This window comes from Diadema antillarum, unplaced genomic scaffold, assembly GCF_040938485.1.
Source record: "Diadema antillarum isolate AM-2024a unplaced genomic scaffold, OU_Dant_1.0 seq00000662_RagTag, whole genome shotgun sequence".
In the NCBI taxonomy this organism is placed as follows: Eukaryota; Metazoa; Echinodermata; class Echinoidea; order Diadematoida; family Diadematidae; genus Diadema; species Diadema antillarum.
Window position 1 is genome coordinate 1,154,431 of NW_027271574.1, and position 18,393 is coordinate 1,172,823.

Sequence of the window (18,393 nt, forward strand, 5' to 3'; positions counted from 1 at the left end):
ACTCGGGGTAAATCTTAGAACAACGCAAACTATTTCAACAGAAAGAACCTTAGAAGGTTGAAGTGAGCATTTCAGATATTTCACGACGGCATAATGGCATAAAGTGAATTATGTTTGAAATATAGACGGACCTAACATAATTAATCAAGAGAATCTATCTGTGAGTTATAAACAGTCTGGCATTACAGACTAGGGTAATGAAGGGCTATCGGGGGCGCCGTGCATACCTTCACCCGAATATGGCTGGCGTCACGCTCGTGGCGGGGGAAAAAAAGTACATACAGACAGCGTCCTCATCAATGCTCATTAGAACGCGCACCTCATTCATGCTCAAGAGGTACGGCAGGGAGCCATGTCGGAAGGCGTTGGCCCGGAGCTGGCATTTTTTTTTTTACGATACTATAATCCTAGCCACCCGAGGTGGGAGTGTCGACGCTTACATAAAGTCTACCGAATGATCACTAGACGACACACATTTATGATATCTACAATAATCTTTTCTATTCGTGTGAGTCCATGAAAACTGAAATAATAATTGACGATGACGCACGCCCTCTTCGTCAATGTTCATACAGGTCATTGAAACAGCTAGATTCCTATCAATGTCATCAGACAAGAATACATGTATAATGACGAGACGAAGATCACGCTCCAATTAAGCGGAAGTAGCAGAAGAGCCCAGCATCACAGAATAGGCCTATACTGCTTCGTCTACTGTAGCTGACGAAAATACTGGGGGGGGGGGGGGGGGGGTTACCATCAGAGTGCGAATAAGTTAGTGATTGATCATGACAACCTTTATACAAATCGCGGTAATGTACTGCGAAATTACCTTCCTCAACTGGACAAAGGGCAGTGTTATTAGTAGAAATAGTTGATGTCCGTTCGGAAACGATGCGGACTATACTCTCCGGTCAAGCAATGGTATGATTCGCTGATAATTCGCTGAGGGAAAAAGATCTATTCGTGATGGTAGATTATCTATATCAATGCAATAATTCCCGGTGCAACCCACTAAACACAATCCCTTCCAGCAACCAGGAAACCAAAACTGCCATTATACTTTAGCCTCTTTCCTGTCACGTTATTATGGCATTAGACCGCAATAATATTTGAAGATCTCCTGCTTACAAAGAGGAAATACAAATATCGTTGAAAATGCACCGGAAGAACTCTACAGACTCACTCCACTTCCTGACAAATACCCCATGTCAGAAAATTTGGACCAAAAAATGTTCATGTTCACGCTTACTGCGAAGTGTCCGTATAAAACTGCTTCAAGACCCCCCCCCCCACACACACACACACATACACACGTGCATAATGCACACAAATGTTGACAAGATTTTTTTCTCCATTCTGTTGATATTCAAACAAACCATATCAAACTTTAACTTCGATGGATATTTCGTGATAATCACATCCACACAGTCACGCTATGACGCTTACACAGTTACAAGCATGTGCACACTGTGCACACTATATCATGAATCATGAATTACTCCTGGGCGATTTTGGGAGATTACTAAGTTATACCCTGACGAAAAGGGGTCTGTTCAGTGAACTCAGCCCTCTCAAAACGTTTATAAAAACAGGTCGGGTACCCCCTGATCGGAATGGAGCCATCCCAGGGAATAAGGGGAAATGTTCGAGGGAATATAATACCCATCCAGGAAATTGACCATGACCGATTGAATAAATTCACTTATGACGCATCTATTACAGACTGCCACCATGAGGTCAACACTTGCCACACAAAATTGGGAGAACTTTCTCCGGCCGTGTTTCAACACAAGATAATCTTCTTGAGGACATGGACTTATTGTCGACACTCTCTAAGATAACAAAACTTAGGCATGTACGTGTTTTATCAAGTCTCGAAGCGACTCAGATAATCCTATATCATTCTTATTTCATACAGTGCACTCCCGTTATAACAAAATGCTCGGGACTGGCAGTTTTCTTTCGTTATAACGAAATTTCGTTATAACCGAACAAAAAGCATACTGGTATATAACGAAAACAAGGAAACCACGTATATATATCATATCCTGTTTGCTGAATACTCATCATACACTGCAAAAGCTAAGTGAAATGTGATGGGATAACTGTATTACAATAATAAACGCAAGTTCCCCTCAGAAACTGTGCGTGACACAAGGAGCGAACACACAGTGGTGTGAAGCGTCCACCCATGCAGAGACGCTATAAATGCATGTTCCGCTATTAAAGTATTTTCGAAAGCAATTCGCATTTCGTTATAACGGAGCACATTTCTTTTGTTTTTGTTTGTCTGTGGCGCTCGGAAAAGACTTCGTTATAACGGAAATTTTGCTATAACCGTGTTCGTTATAAGCGAATTTTATACCATAGACTTTAATGGTGATAATTTTGGGACCAGAAGATTTACTTCGTTATAACGAAATTTCGTTATAACCGTGTTCGTTGTAACGGGAGTGCACTGTATAACATTCACAATTTCTCTTGAGGCTGTGAGGTTGAGGTTGAAAGTTTCTGATATTATTAATTATTGTATGTCATGCTATATCGTCAATTTCTGGCTTTATTTAGAAGCTGACGAAAGCAAACAGCCCACTTTTGATTGAATGAACTATATTTGTTGCGACATTGAACAGGTCCTCTAATTGAATAAGGCGACAAGTGTTTGGCAGGTGTCGTAAAAACACGTTCTGGCTCAAAATATCAGAAAATCGCAGGTATGACTTTCGTAGCCAACATGAGCCATATCTATCTAATTCTATTTCGCCGCCTTCGAAATTGAATTACTTACGAACCCCAAGAGAAATAAAGCACGTGACACGGTGTGAATTCTCGTACACAAGAAGCGCAGGTAAACGTTGCAAAATTAACACTTAAAAGTCCACGCCGGTATCAAAATAATATGTGAAAGCTCTGAAAGACTGATATCCTCTTCTGTATATTTTTTCTTTCTTTCTAATTCTTGATTATTACCATGTTCAGTTGTATTAATGTAATTTTTTCATGTGTGTAAAGAAAATGGAAATTGTACTATTCACCTTAAATAGATAATGGCCGTATTGCAGCTTTATACAGAAAGTTTAGCTGTGTTGAGGTTTGGGTTCAGCGGCTGGCTCTGCACACGGGTCGGAGTCCTAGCTATAGGCCTACTTTTCACTTTTTCACTCTTCACTTTCATTCACTGACCTTTCGAATCTTCACATGATCGTAAGTTTCTACGGATGTAACCATCGTGTATGCTATCCTACGGCATTTTTCATCGTCCATATAAGCAAAGGACGCGTAATTAATAAATGCGCCTGAGAAGTTTGGTTTTGTGAACAAGTCTATACAATTTCACCTTTCGCCTTGATAAGTAAAACGCTTCATTGTTTTTACACCGCTGGAGAAATAACAACAACAAAACAGCCTGAAAGAACTTATCAAGGAAACTATAGCGTATAAGAAACTAACGCCAAGACGGATATTGGCAAGCATATTGATGTTATCCGGAGTTCACTGTGCGAAACCTCAAGTGCACGCCCGGAGTCTTGAGCTAAATAAAGAGCCCTTTGTTGCAAGGGTTCGCTAGATCGAGACACAAGGGTCTATTCGTGGCCGTCGAAGTTTAAAGGGAGAGATGAGTAGCTTTAATAATCAGCGGCGGATTTCCATGCCCATAGGTCATTGGCTGCTGCGTATTATGTTCAAAACATAGTTTTCACGCTGAAAAGCAATTGTGTTTACGAACTTTTAATAGGCTAGCCACTGAAATCAATTCATAGAAGTTTTCTATAGCTCATATCATAATAAATTAGTTCGTAAGGCTGAAGAAGGAAGAATCTATCACATAGCCTCCATAACATGGCTATAAAACCATTTAAGAGACTTCCGACAGTTCGTAATCCGTCGGCCTCTTAATTTCGGATAATCATCGAGAGCAAAGAGGTATAACGACAACTTTATTTTGAGACAAAAGAATCGCTTGCTCCTTGTTGTCCTAATTATCGTTAACACAAACACGTTACTTCTGAACGAAAATAAATGACCAATCTAATCATGTACTCACGGATGACCGGTATTTGAACAGAAGCACTGCATGCCGCAGACACATGATGGCGGCTGATCTACAGAGCACTGATTTAAGCACAATGGTGATGACGAGGAGTATTCTCACTTTCGAAAACAATTCTCAATGTTTATTATAGTTGCTGCAAGCACGTGCATCCTAATGAGGTGTAATTAAAGGAAATTATTCATGGTTTTGTGGCTAGGACATCTACCGCATCATCTTGGCCACGTGGCTAAATCTGGAAATGACTTGAGAGTATGGACAATGATGAAATGGTTATGTTTTGTTGGACATCAAATTGCATGCTGTCGAGATGAACATCGAGCGTGCAAAGGGAAACATTATACAAAGGTACAGTATTTAGGCCTACACATCAGAATGGAACATCAAACATAGCAACTATTCCTTACTTTTCAGAGCTTATACACGTTAAATTCTTCCACTCCCTGTCATAGATGGTGTACAGTGATCGAGAAGAACAGCTTCAGCAACCAGGGACACAGATTTGACTATTGTGACTATATAGCATAAAATGACTAGTGTGCACTGTGTTCTACTTCTGCACGTACACGAGAGATATCCTAACGGGACAGTTTACACGGGTAAGAAGATACTTATAATTTTTTTATTTCTTTGTCTTAAGTTTTATATTTATAGATGTAGATTTCACGGTTCAACTCTGAATTTTGATTCATTCATGGCTTTAGTAAAGTATAAACAGAAAACTGAATATGTTATAGCACAAAAGAAAGGTAAATTGCAATGTCATTTGAGGAAGTGGTCCATGTTTTTGTAATGGTTGATCCTCTACTTTTATATATTTCATAGACATCCATCTTCTTTTTGTTATTTCAATATAGCAGATAGTTTAAGGTGACTTGTTTTAACTGAACCCTTTCTATTGCTATAGGCTGGTCATTTGTACATTGTTTATATATTTGTGGGTTTTTGTTTTTTTTTGGTTGCATTAAAATGTAAAAGGAAAAGAAAAGAATAGATATACTTTAGATTTGAGTGATTTGTAGATTTGTGCACCGTTGCAGAAGTTAACGTCCTTCACACGCGGGGGAAACTAATCACGTCACACTTCGATCGATATTGGAACTCGAAGCTATACGAGGTCGGTCTTCGCACGGAGTGTTGAATTCAAGGTTAGCGCAACGAGTATACGAATTAAGTAAGGGTATGAGTTAAGGATAAGGACGATAATGATTATCAGGTACTTTAAGACAGTAGCTGAAAGAGGAAACTGCGAGGACGAGCAAGGTAATTAGGCTGTTGGATTAGGTTTCACTTTCGGTCTACTTCGGTGTTGATTTTTTTTTCAGTAGAAACCAATCTCTATACCTTGGGCGGTGGATCTGCCACGTCTCCACCGATGTCCACAAAAACCTTGCAGGACCCCCAATCGGTCAGCACCTAGGTTGCTGACCTCACAAAACATCTGTGTTTGATGTGACCATTGGACAGTGAAGAGGTCAATGTCCTCGCTTTCTCATTTCTAACGGACTGCCCTGCATGTCCAGGCTACCTCGGTAATTTCGTTATTGAAGACAATAGAACCACAGTAACTACAGGTGACCATCAAGGATAGACTGAACGAAAGGAAATAAGAGGTCTGGACAACTTTGCACGGTTTGATGGATCACGTGGGTCGTGTCAGCTCTGTCATGGAGCTACTGGCCGATCAAAGTGACAGACACATCCTTTTCCTCTGAATAGAAGCATCACTAATTAGTTAATGAGTTCTTCAATTAGATTTGACTGCTTTACCCTGTGACCTCGATAAGGCCTTTGAGAATTACTGTATATTAACATTGCAGAAAATGTAGTCCTTTGTTATTAATACGAGCAAAAGAAAAGGTCAGCTCAAGACAAATAAATATATGAAGAGACAGTAATCATTTGTTCGGGTAATCTTACAGCAGTGCTTTTATAGTTTGAATCGTTAGCTCTCAGCGTTCTACAAATATAATTTGGATATCTTACCGAAAAAATGATTTTGTTTAAAAAGTGGATTCCCTACAAGACACTGTGACCGCAATGCGACATACGTAGGACCGCTGTAATTTACTATGATAACTATATGCCTAGAGTTCTTTTGTAATGCATGTAACAAGGGACTTCAATTTGGACTACAGAAGCTCAGAATGTTTGAATGCGTATCACGTGATTAGTCAAACTTTTGTTCCATGCTCGCATCCTAGAATGCTACAAATAGATTCGCCCCTGCAAAGACAAAGCGACCGCTAATTAAATCAAGGACTGGTTAATTAGGTGTATGGCACATAACTCTGTGACCTCTATGCAGTCATAGCAGACAGTTGTGTTTACGATACGTTCGGGTGGGTAGTTTATGCAATGCGAAGAATGAAAACACACAAGAATGAGATAGAGGTGACGATCGAAATGTCGACCAGATTGGAAAGAGCTATATTAAATTTTCTCAGTTGATTCGTTTCTTTTTTTCCCATCCAAATATGAAAACTGCGACATTCTAAAACATGAAGATTTTATTGGAAACCCACACTGACAAGCTGACGAGGTTTTTACAGTCTTCTATAAAGTCACTGCGTCCAAGGTATTGTACGCATGAGTCAACCTCCTATGTACCCTTTCGACAGGATCGATGTATTTACTACTTCTCGAGGAATTCCCACCGAGAAATGTCCCTTCCGATTTGCCGTCGTTTTCCTATCCCCACATGGCACGATCTATCAGCTTAACCCTATAAAGCCCAAGGGGGGGCACATTGTGCCCCCCCTACCAGATTTCCATTTGCCACTCCTTCGCCCTTTACCCGATTTCAACCAAATTTGGTGACTTTTCCTAAAATCTTATTGCGAACATTTTGATATATAATTTAGCTATATTTGATGTTGCTGGTTGCCATGGTAACCATAAACTGACAACCATGTCAGTCAGATTTTGCATCTTTTTTCTGTTCCCATTTTATTTAACAGCATTACAGTGGATGAAATGGGTGTTTCTTGGCTGAAATTTGTTGAAGGAGCAAAATTTGAAGTAATTATGGTCCTGGAAAGTTTTTCTTATTATTTCCTTTGTTTTTATGAGACAAAGGCATAAAACAATAGATATAATTGAAAAAAATAATATTTTCTCAAGATTGCCCTTTATTTTGTGTTATTTTGATTCCCTCACCCAAGTTATGCCTCTAATATCATTAGTTTATCATATCATCAATTTGCAATCTTGAAATTCCACTATTATGCAAATATGAAGTGTCATAATTATACATGTACCCATCCGAAACATTTCATCTCAGGTCTCATAATGTATTCTTATGTTGACATGAATAGCGCCCCCATGTGGTGACCTTGAGAAATTTCAACCGTAACAAATAATAACATTCCACTTGCTTATCATTTGTGACAAATATGAAAATGATTGGTCTTTAATAAGACATATGTAATGGGGATAAAGAAATTATACAGAAAAATCATGTTTTTGGCATATTTCCTATGTATTTCTTTATATTTTGGAAAATAGCGCCCTCCATGGGTGACCTTGAGAAAATTCAAATGTACGGTCATGTAGAGTATGAGTTACTCTACCTATGTGCCAAATATGACGATGATACATCAAATAATAAAAAAGTTATATAGGGGGGGGGCACAATGTGCCCCCCCTTGGGCCTGCGAGGGGTCAAAATAGCTTGGGCTTAATAGGGTTAATTGGCATGCTAATAGACGGGTGCATGATCACATTTACGGCAGTCGGTGCGATACCGATTCCCGACGGAACGACGAAGTCAAGCTAGGGCAGTCGAATTTATATGCAGAATTGAATGCTAAAAATGGAACGCACATGCATCGCCGCCATAAGGCTCCCGGATGCAACGGCTGCGCGTCAGATAACATGTCCCAGATGTTTACTTGTCGTCGTCGTCGTTGTTGTCGTTTTTCTTAGTTGTTGTTGTTGTTGTTGTTGTTCTTCTTCTTCTTCTTGTGGTTGTTGTCGTTTTCTTCACGCGTCTGTGTGTTTCAATTCAATTCTTCTTAAAATTTTGAGAGTTTACGGAATTACATGAGAGCAACCGTTTTCCTGGTCCCTTTCTGTATATAGTCAGGAATTATTAAAGGTAAACCACATTCTTTTTATTTTTTACAGCATCAGGGCCTATACTAAAACCTTACATACTAAATATCGGACATTCACACTCAGGAAGCCGAGACAAAAGTTACTGTGGTAGTGTGGAGTATAGTCAGATCTTGCCTCGCTGACTGTAATTATCAGAGTACTAAAAACAACTATTCATGTAACGGTGTATGGTGTGTTTACGTATAATCTATGTGTAGAGGTAATGCGATATTTGTATCATCTAATAATTCAACTCTACCTCCAGGTAGATGAGGTATGTCGCACTAAAGCCAAACAGGTGAACCATCATACATACCCGAAACGACAAGTTTACTCAAATAGTGACCCTATCAACATGAGCTCACATATTTCAGCCTGCATGGTCTGCGTCAGAGCTATACCCGTTGCATTGGAGGTTCCGAATTCCTTTAAGACTTTGCCTGGGCCCCAAAAGGTTCCGCATACAGGGTTACAGTTTGTTTTCCGAAGGTTCGTTAATCCGAAAATGAAATAAGGTTCGTTATTCGGAAGGGTAATCGGTTATTGCGAAGGTTCGTTACTACGCACCTTCTTTACATTTTCGGATTAACGAACCTGCGGAACAACGAACCTTTGGTATAACTAACCTTCGGAATTACGAGCCCTTTCTATATTTTCGGATGAAGGTACATAATATAGGGAATTTTTGTGTGTTTCGAAATAACGAACCTTCGGAAAAGACCATCCCGGAGAGGATGGGACAAGGCATGAAGTATCCCAACTCAATTTCATCCATCCGTTGGGTTCCAATGCCTTCTACAATGTATTGTTCATCACACGACTACATTTTCAAGGAAAACATATAGGGAGAGAGAGAGTCGATATCCCAAAGTTCAGAATCTAATGCAGTAGTGCGTATTGGAGGTCTACAATAATTATGACACGTCGTCGTCCGATACAGCCATTGAGGCGTTAAGGGTTAATTCGAGTGACTGCCCATTCATGTCAGTTTACATCTCAGTGGAGGGAGACGAGCCTCACCTCCCTGGTCATTGTCGCCAGGTCATGTATCCACAAAGTTATTAACACCAGGGAGAGTCTGTTTGTCTCCCACCTCCCTGGTAACACCTCAGCATCCATCCAGTTGTAATCATTATACCAACAGTGTCGGAGGCACTTACTGGAGACCATACCACCAGAGACATGGGGAGGATATTCGATCGCCATGGAATTACGGAGTCGCGTGTGTGGTGTCTCCCAGTGGAGGTAATAAAGACGCATATATACGTGTATATAGACTTGACTCTTTGAGAGCCATGGGCAACATAATTATTCATACACAATGCCAATAGATCTTTAGGATGGTGGACACGAGAGGGTTAGGAACGCCGATGGGGATTCATGCGTTACATAAGCTGCTTCCTCGTAGGCTTTCAACTGTTTTCATTGGAGGACCAGTAAAATTTCAAATACTGTATCGTTCAAGATGTTCTGTCATCACCACAGGCCGATGCTGTCCCTGTATTCTCATCAGTCTTGTCAGTCTTGAGTCACTGCGTCTTATCTTCCAGTGGTCTCGCAGTTGCATAGCGATACATACTTCTGAAAAAAAAATGCGCAGTATGGCATTATAATCATATGAAAAGCATTATGGGATCGCAATAGCATCACGGGATACCCGATTTGATCAAGGACAAGGTAACATTAGACAGGCAGGAGGATACAAAGATAATCAAATATACAGGTAGCTAAGACGACAATACAAAGTAAAGTGAATCCTTAACTAACCAGTCGCACTACATCTACCATGGCTATAACTGTCTGCCAAGATTTTAAGGATTATTTGGTGCGTGTGTTTTGTTTTTCTTTCAACAACAATTTCAGTAACGATATCCACTGTCTTCAAGGTGTCGGATTGCACATATAGACGTTTTGCATCATTTCGAGTGAAATTAGGCTGTCATCCAGCCATAAATAACGATATCAAGATCTTCGTATCCATCAGTAACGTCACAAAGTCGCAAAAATGCGTGTAACAATCGTGGACGTTTCGCTTTTAGTTTTACGATCTTTCCACCTGAGGTCATGCCTCTAAAAACGGATGTTTTGGTCATTCGTTGCTAGGTATGCGCTCACATGATTTTGCTCGACGCGCTTCTCCATTTAGACCCTCGCATAACAACCGGAGTCGCAAGATGGAACATCGCGTCATCCCCTTCTCCCCGAACCTGTTCCCCTTTCATCAACCCCTTCTCTTCAACTCAATCCCTCCCTAACCCCCCTCCCTAGCCAAGGATCCCTTAAGTGCCTCTACCAGACGGTCAGAAGAGAGATAACTTGGTGGCGTTGGCCTTTCAAACACGCAGGACGAAGGAACAAGGGTAATACAAACCAGGCCAGCGAAACTGATGGAGGGAGACATAAATGTCAGAGATCGCGAATTTCCTTTCAGTTGAGATCGAATAAAGATTAAGTGTGATGGTGCTTAATACAGACAAAAAGTGGTGATTTTTTTTTTCATCATCTTCAAATCCGATGGAGGTTTCAGCCTGTTTCAAAGGCTCCTAAACTGTTGCCATTGCGCCGTAATCACAGACAGAGAGAACCAAAGCTTGCCTTTGTTGGCGGCGTGTGACCTTCTGGTCGGTATACAGCATGAAATAAAGCGAAAAGGGCCTCTGACAAAGGCTACTACTCCTCTAATAGACAATTGCGATCATGAACACAGACAGGAGATGTAATAGAGCCATGGATCAGCGGATGAGGCAAAAACTTCTCAAGCCAAAAGAAAAGCTTGGATTAAGAGGACAAAATCCCGCCTGTGCTCCCCATTTCCGTTGTCGACTTGTTTGAGACGGTTCATGACGTCGAACTGCAAATGAGCTGAACTGAAAGACAGAGTCGGGCATGCCTCAACATTCTAGATCCAAAATGGACCTTTTTCCACAATATATCATGAGGGTATCAGTGTTTGTAGCTCCCTTAGTCCTAGTTCTAGTTCTGTTAAAGTTTCAATGCTCTACTCAAGACACTTCCTTTCCCCTTTTATGAATAATCACGTAATAATTTGACAGGATGATTATTTTTTAATGAAATGTTTACATCATAGGTGTAACATGTCCCCAAAGCGCTTGCTCTAAAAAGTGATTTTTCTACATCACAAATTAATGTGTTGCGTTGATTGATACATGTATAGCTAAAAAGTTAAGGTAAGGCCTAACCAAAGTTCAGAGGTACAGCTGAAAGGACTACTGGAAATTCCGACATTCAACAAAGCAAAGCACAAGAGGTTCATCTTCATGCAGTCCCTCAGAGACATATTAATGCGGGTATAACTCTAATTATGTACTGTTTGCATTACACTGGCTTTTCTATACAGTCAGAGTACAAACAAAATACAGAGAATGAGTGTTTTCAATCTATATACAGGTTACCCTACTTTCGGTAATTGCTGGTACCTGAATTATGCCTCGATTTAAAAAAAAAAGAAGAAGAAGTATTAACTATACCAAATGCAACTTTCATGGTCTCCTAAGCCAGAAAGGCAACAATCTTGATCATTCTAATTTCTGAAAGTGGTCATACGCATTACGATTACAAAAAGTGAAAGTACTGTATTTGATAATAAATGATAACGCAATAAAATTGAATGAGCGGCCGACCTGATTTGTCTTTGTGCAGATCACTGACTTGTCCCAATGCGAACAAAGGCTTCTTCAACTTCAAGGAGACTCGTGGGACCTTAAGAATAACATCGAGTAATCTTGGCTGTGATAACGAGACGCTCCATCAATCAAAGGTCTTGGTTTCCTTTCAGGGCGATTTCCCGCTTTCCACTTTTGATTTTGTACTGGCTGGAGTTTAATCATCGGTCACGCTGCAATAGCGATAACAATGTCAAGGTCTCGTTGACGGCACCCTTGACGATACATTTTTTTTTTTCACCACAGCAAGCACAAACGATACTATCAAAGGAGTTAATAGACCGCCACTGTCTGTCCTCAAGCAGTTTCGTGACAGGTGCCTTTCGCATGCTTCCACTACCGTTGTGAGCATGATTGAGATAACCATGGAGGTAGATAAGCAAAACAAAGGAAAATTAATGCATCAGGTTCTTTATTATTATCATTATCATTATTAATGAAGATATCATACACAGGTAAATATAATCAGCTTGCCTCTCTGTTTTCAATTTTCCCTTTATTTCTCTCTACATTTTCTTTCTCATTTCCTTCTCTTAATTCTTTCCTCTTTCTTTTACTCTTTTCTTCTTCATCATGTCTTACCGACGGTTTTTTTTTACCAGTGAGTACTCCAGTATACCAATTCCCCGACTTCTCTACCTCTCACCTATATAGATTGACCTATGAAAGTTGTAACCCTCATTCACAAGTAGGCCCTACACTAAAACATAACACCTTGTAAGCATTATCATTTACGTGTTGAAATATAGCATGTTGAGGGTATTTAGTTTACGGCTATCTGTTTCATATCTTTGATGGTCATGCAATATTATGTTGAAGCTGCTGGTAAATGGCATCCGCTCTGCAGAGTTACAGCGTGCGTGCAACTCACGTGCGCTGGTCTACCCCCCCCCCCCCCCCCCCCCCCCTCATGGAGGCGTCGTTCATTATACTGTACATTTTCTCGAGTAACGACTGCACATCCCATTATCAAGTAAGATTAAGACGATGTACTCCTTTCAAACCCAGTGCCTTTGCTCTCGAAGGAGGCTCGTAGTCTACTAATGGCGCTCTCATTCATATATATCAGTGATATTTCACAAAGTGATTATGCATGTGATGCACGTCTTACTGGCAGCTATAGAAGCAAAATAATGTATACGGGGGTCTTCGGGAGGTGGTCATTTCACGCGGGTTAATAAATGCGGGTGAGCCATACATAGGAGTAAGCACGGCCTCGGATGTAACTCTGCAAAAGGGGGTTGGGGTTAATCAGTAAGGGCATTTGCAGACGTTAACGCCACCTGCTCGATGATTTAGGCGCGAAAAAAAGACACGTATATTATTGGACAACATTGCGGGTTGCTGATTCGCTACATTTCCATCACAATACAGCACATGCTGTAAGATGAATATTGATCGGGAAAACAAACCGGATTCGACGAAAAATCCATCCGCCGAGTTCACAGCAAGGGCAGATGAGGTGGCGGGTGTGAAGAAAATTATTAGGTGGCGGAGGCGGCGGTGGTTGTATGTGTTATTCGCACAGAGGTAACATCCTCCCTGGCGTTGATGCAGGCGTAGGTAATCATCTGTCCGTCATCATGCATGGATATTGTCTTCGTGTGCTTTTTATGGTGAAGCTTAAAGATTATCTATCAGTGCAATAGGTTTCGTTCAACACCAACTTCCCAAAACAAGGAGAAAATGATCACTGAGAATCCTATAACCCATCATAAAACATTCCCTTTTATGTTCTCACCCTCTACTTCCCCTTACACCCGATGTCTTTTTTGACAGATTTACCAAAAATCTTGCCACCATACAAGCCCTGCAAGCATGCCAAGACACCATCTCCCCCATCCAATGAGCCAAAGACCGTCGCTTGGTAACGATGGTATCATCAAAGAGGTGGAAATCTCAACCCCTGGTATATGGGCTCTTTGTCGTTCTCCATGACCTATGGAGTTCGTCGTAATCTTTAACAAGACAGGAGCAGTCTCTTTCTATTTTCCTTGGTATCTAATTCTTGTCGTACCTTAACCCATACACCCCGGGAACCTTGTGGGTCTTTTGCAAATACAAAGTATACGCGTGAGAATCTATGTGGAATTTGACTGTGAAACCTCTCTCTCTCTCCATCATTAATTACTCACACACACACACACACACACACACACACACACACACACACACACACACACAAACACACATAAACACACACACACGCACACGCAAACACCCTTCCATGTACTTTTATCTAGTTTAGATAAAAGATGTCTACAATGTTTATGTTTGATGGAATCATTATGATAATCCTTCAGACACCCACATGTAAACTCGAGACTCGTCTCGCTTGACAAATTCCCTTGACCGTTAGGCACCCTATACATGCCTTCCCCATCACTGATCCGTCATGCGAAGTCCTCAATCAGAACTAACGAATATTGCACGCGTGACCATCACATTGAATTGCTTTTCATTCCATTCAAAGTGTAATTTTTTCCTATCTAATACTCAAACATCGGTTGCTGTCTCTGCCGTGTTGACTTATTGACTCGTTACAAGTAGTTTTGTTAAATCAATAACAATTATCGCTTGGTGTGTATGTTAAAATAGATCTAGGTAATATAAAATGAATACATTAATTAACGTTATTATCGTTATGTTCAAACGCATGGCCGTCATTGATAACTCCTTCCTCTAAACAAGAAACCGATTCTAAGACAAACCGAGTGTGTGCTTATATAGGGAGTCCAACAAAGCTATGTATCCACAAACTATATGGATAGACAGAGATACATTGTGCGAGAGAGTAAAACAAACGTATCATGCAATATACAAAAATATTCTTCATGCATTTCTCTATTTATGTATTCATTAAATCATTCATTTGAAATAAAGAGGTGTATGCTGCTATAGGCCTACATAATATACAATTATATGATATGCATGTAATAGTATAATATATATTCTTCTTCTCTCTCTCTCTCTCTCTCTCTCTGTATACCTATAATATATATATATATATATATATATAAATATATATATAATACACACATTGTATATGTATATATATATATATATATATTTATATATTACAGAGAGAGAGAGAGAGAGAAGGAGAGAGGGAGTGAAGATGAGAGAAATGCAGAGAGAATGAAGGGAGAAAGGAAATGTTACTTAGATTAGGGAATCATGTGACATGTGTAATGCCAAGTTCCGACGGGAGACCTAACTCGATTAAACCATTTACATCGTCCGGATACAGGGTGTCGAGATCAGGTGATGATCACATCTGTCATATGTACATAGGACCTACTATCTATGACAAATAAACATACGTATATGTAGGTATATATTGTATGTATAATTATATGCACTTTTCTGAAAAAAAAAGAAGGAAAAGTGAGATGAATAATGATGTCAAAACCACGCACCGTTTTCTCCTTCCTTTCTCATATCGCATTATGGTCCTATCAGGGCCGCATGCACTAACCCATTTTTTTTTTCTACTGGTTCCACCTGTCTGTCGGTACCACTATTGGTACCCAGTTTTTCCATATTTTATTGGTCTATTCCTGAAAAATATACAGGTCCGACATTGTCTTACTGGTCGGGGACCGTCAGACCAGTGCTATAGTGTGCATGCAGCATTATGATTATATAAAACATGTAGGGCCTATGCGTAATTATATAATATAAACATATATATTTTATACACGATTAATGTTGTTCTTATTACAAACATAATGTTTTATAATCAAATCAAATATTTGTGTTTTCATTATTGTTGTTAGTCTAATAACTATTTTCATATACTAGTATACTCTTGCCATTGTGATCATCACTATATACATTGTCCTCTGTGACCTCTCAGTCTTACAAAAAATACTACATAATATGTAGTAAATGTCATAAAAGAAAAATGACGGAATAATAATTATACCTGAGAGAGCTGTGTTTATTTTCTGTCTCAATCACTTCATAAACTTGAGGAGGATATCATCATCGAGATAGACAACTTGGATTGTATATTTCTGGATTCTTTTCTCTCTTGATTTGGTTTTATCGAATCTTAGTTCCTTTTGTAGCACTTTACTTTCCATTTTTCCCTCATACGACACTTATGTCTTGTGAATCACTATACCTACCTCCCCTCCCCCTCCAAAAAAATCCAAACAAAACACACACGCACACACACTGACACACACTGACACACACACACACACACACACACACACACAAAGAAACGTACCAACTCTTGCTCATGTTTCATCTGGCATACGGTTTGGGGTTATATTTGCATTGTTATTTTTGTATAGAAAGTGACGAATTATTTTGTTAGTGATAAAATAACATTACAACGCATGATTTCTCAGTTCTCACCCGATCAAGTTTCACGGACTCCCTGCAATCTCACCCGCGACATACATTATTCATACATGGCACACTGATACAGTATGCTGCGCGTCGATGAAGCAAAATAATGTTTCATTCTTCGGAAATTGGAGTCGGTAAATCCTTTCTCACCCTTCACGTTTCATTTCCTCTTTCCCGCTCATCCCCGATACACGCATGACTGATGAAAATAGTCTGCGTACAAGGTCAACAATCGATTACTCATCACATCAGAAGTAATGGTATCTTTATACCTCGCTCACGACGAACGTGTCTTCCCCGCGAATCCCCCAACGCTCGATCCTCTGCTATAAATATCGATCAGACCTGCAGGCAGGGAGGGACCAACCTGCTGCCGTTTCCCAGACAATGCTATCCATGACAATGAACCAAGGAAATGATGACGAATATATTAGAATATTCTATTTATCAAGGTGAACGAAGGGCACGTATAAACATGGAATCTCATCTACACTGCGTGTGACCACGGAGCTGAGCCCAGAGGCCCGTTGTATAAAAGTTACAATTATGGTAACGGTAACTTTGCCATCCAATGGTAGGTATCAAACTACCATGGCAACAATACTCAACAGCCAATCAAAATCAGGAATTCCATGGAAGTTTACCATTGGATGGCAAAGTTACCATTGTAACTTTTATGCAACGGGCCCCTGTGACGGAAAAAGCATTTGCCACCACTGTTAACAGATCACAGTCACGCGTGACGATCTTGAAATAACGAGTCTGTTCTACTCTTCCGTGTAACTGACTCATCCACTGGCTTTTCGCTCTCATTGATCCATGAAATATTTTCATATTCATCTGTCAATATATCTGAGAGAAAGCTATGGGAATAATTCGTCGATGAGTATGCCTCGATGAGTTGCCCAAACACCACAAGATTTAGAAGAAGGCAAGTAATGAGAGCAGGTTAAACAACAGACATGACATCAGTGTGATTATTAGGTCAAATATCCGAAATGCTCGGACGCACAGGTCATGAGTACCTGAGTCACTGCAAATATTAACGCTGGAAAAAGATTAACAAAGAACCTTTTATCCAAAAAAAAAACAAAAACCTCTATTCCTCCCCCCCCCCAAAAAAAAACACACAAAAAAAGAACCCACAAAACCACACACAGTGAACAGAACAAAACAAAACAACAAATAAAGACTTCAGAATGAGGAGAAAGAATGATCATTGAAGATGTACAGAGGATCGAGGAGGAGGGTAAAAAGAAAAGATGGCACAGAAGGAGACGAAAGCTATAACAAAGGGAAAGGATGAGGGAAATTAAAAGCATTGTTAAGAGGATGGTGTGAGAGGGGGAGGAGGAAGACAAGAAGATGGAAACGAAGAAATAGAGGTACGTACGTATGCACCGGCGGATATTTCGGCAGGGGCTTGTTGCTGTGGTATCAGATCATCCTGGGCACCAAGACCTCCTCCTCCTCCTGCTCCACCTCCCGCAGGCCTCCCGTACCCTACCGGTAGTAATCCCACGAATGCAGACAATGTAAGGACTACGTAGATAAACGGGTAAATCCTCCATATACATGATATGACTGTGTAGGGTGACTCACGGAGCTCCATACCGATTGATGTGTATTTCGAATGTGAACGAAACACAAATTACCAGGAGCGATTATCGATGATCATAAAGAAGAAGATGGAAGAACGCCGAACATCGTATGAGACCAGTATTTTCCCGAATCAAACGGAGAACGGGAGAAGATGAATGTTATCCACATGCACTGGTCAAAATAATTATCGACCGCGTACTATCACATCAAACATAAGGGCAGTCACATCTCGGAGACGTTATCTTCGTTGCTTGAGTTCATTTATGACATTGGCCATTCTTAGGTAATCACTCCATGCATCAGATATGATGACTGCAAGCTTGAGCATTACTGGGGTTGTGCAGCTTGTTGTATGAGGCCCAATATTGACCGCCGATACTCCCCATTCGACGCCGACCATACCACTAGTGAATGGTCCTCTCTACATACCACACAAGACACTCAAACGCGATACGTACAATGTACACGGCGCATCACAGCATACGATAGCTGCAGCTCGGCGGTTGTTCTCCCAGATTTTACTATGCAAGCGATGGCCTGAGAAATACACTTGAGCAGACGACGATAATTCGCTGTTTCAGTGCGGTGCGTGCG

At 40.4% G+C, this 18,393-nt stretch overlaps 1 protein-coding gene across 1 annotated transcript in view; it reads right to left on the minus strand.

Annotated features, from left to right (window-relative positions):
* The window catches only part of LOC139736706 (matrix metalloproteinase-24-like), a 33,593-nt gene extending 15,936 nt beyond the window's left edge, over positions 1 to 17,657 (minus strand). The window contains exon 1 of the mRNA XM_071647455.1: positions 17,591 to 17,657. The gene's annotated coding sequence lies outside the window, so the exon portion shown is untranslated. The remainder of the gene's footprint in view (positions 1 to 17,590) is intronic.
* Positions 17,658 to 18,393: the final 736 nt, after the last annotated feature.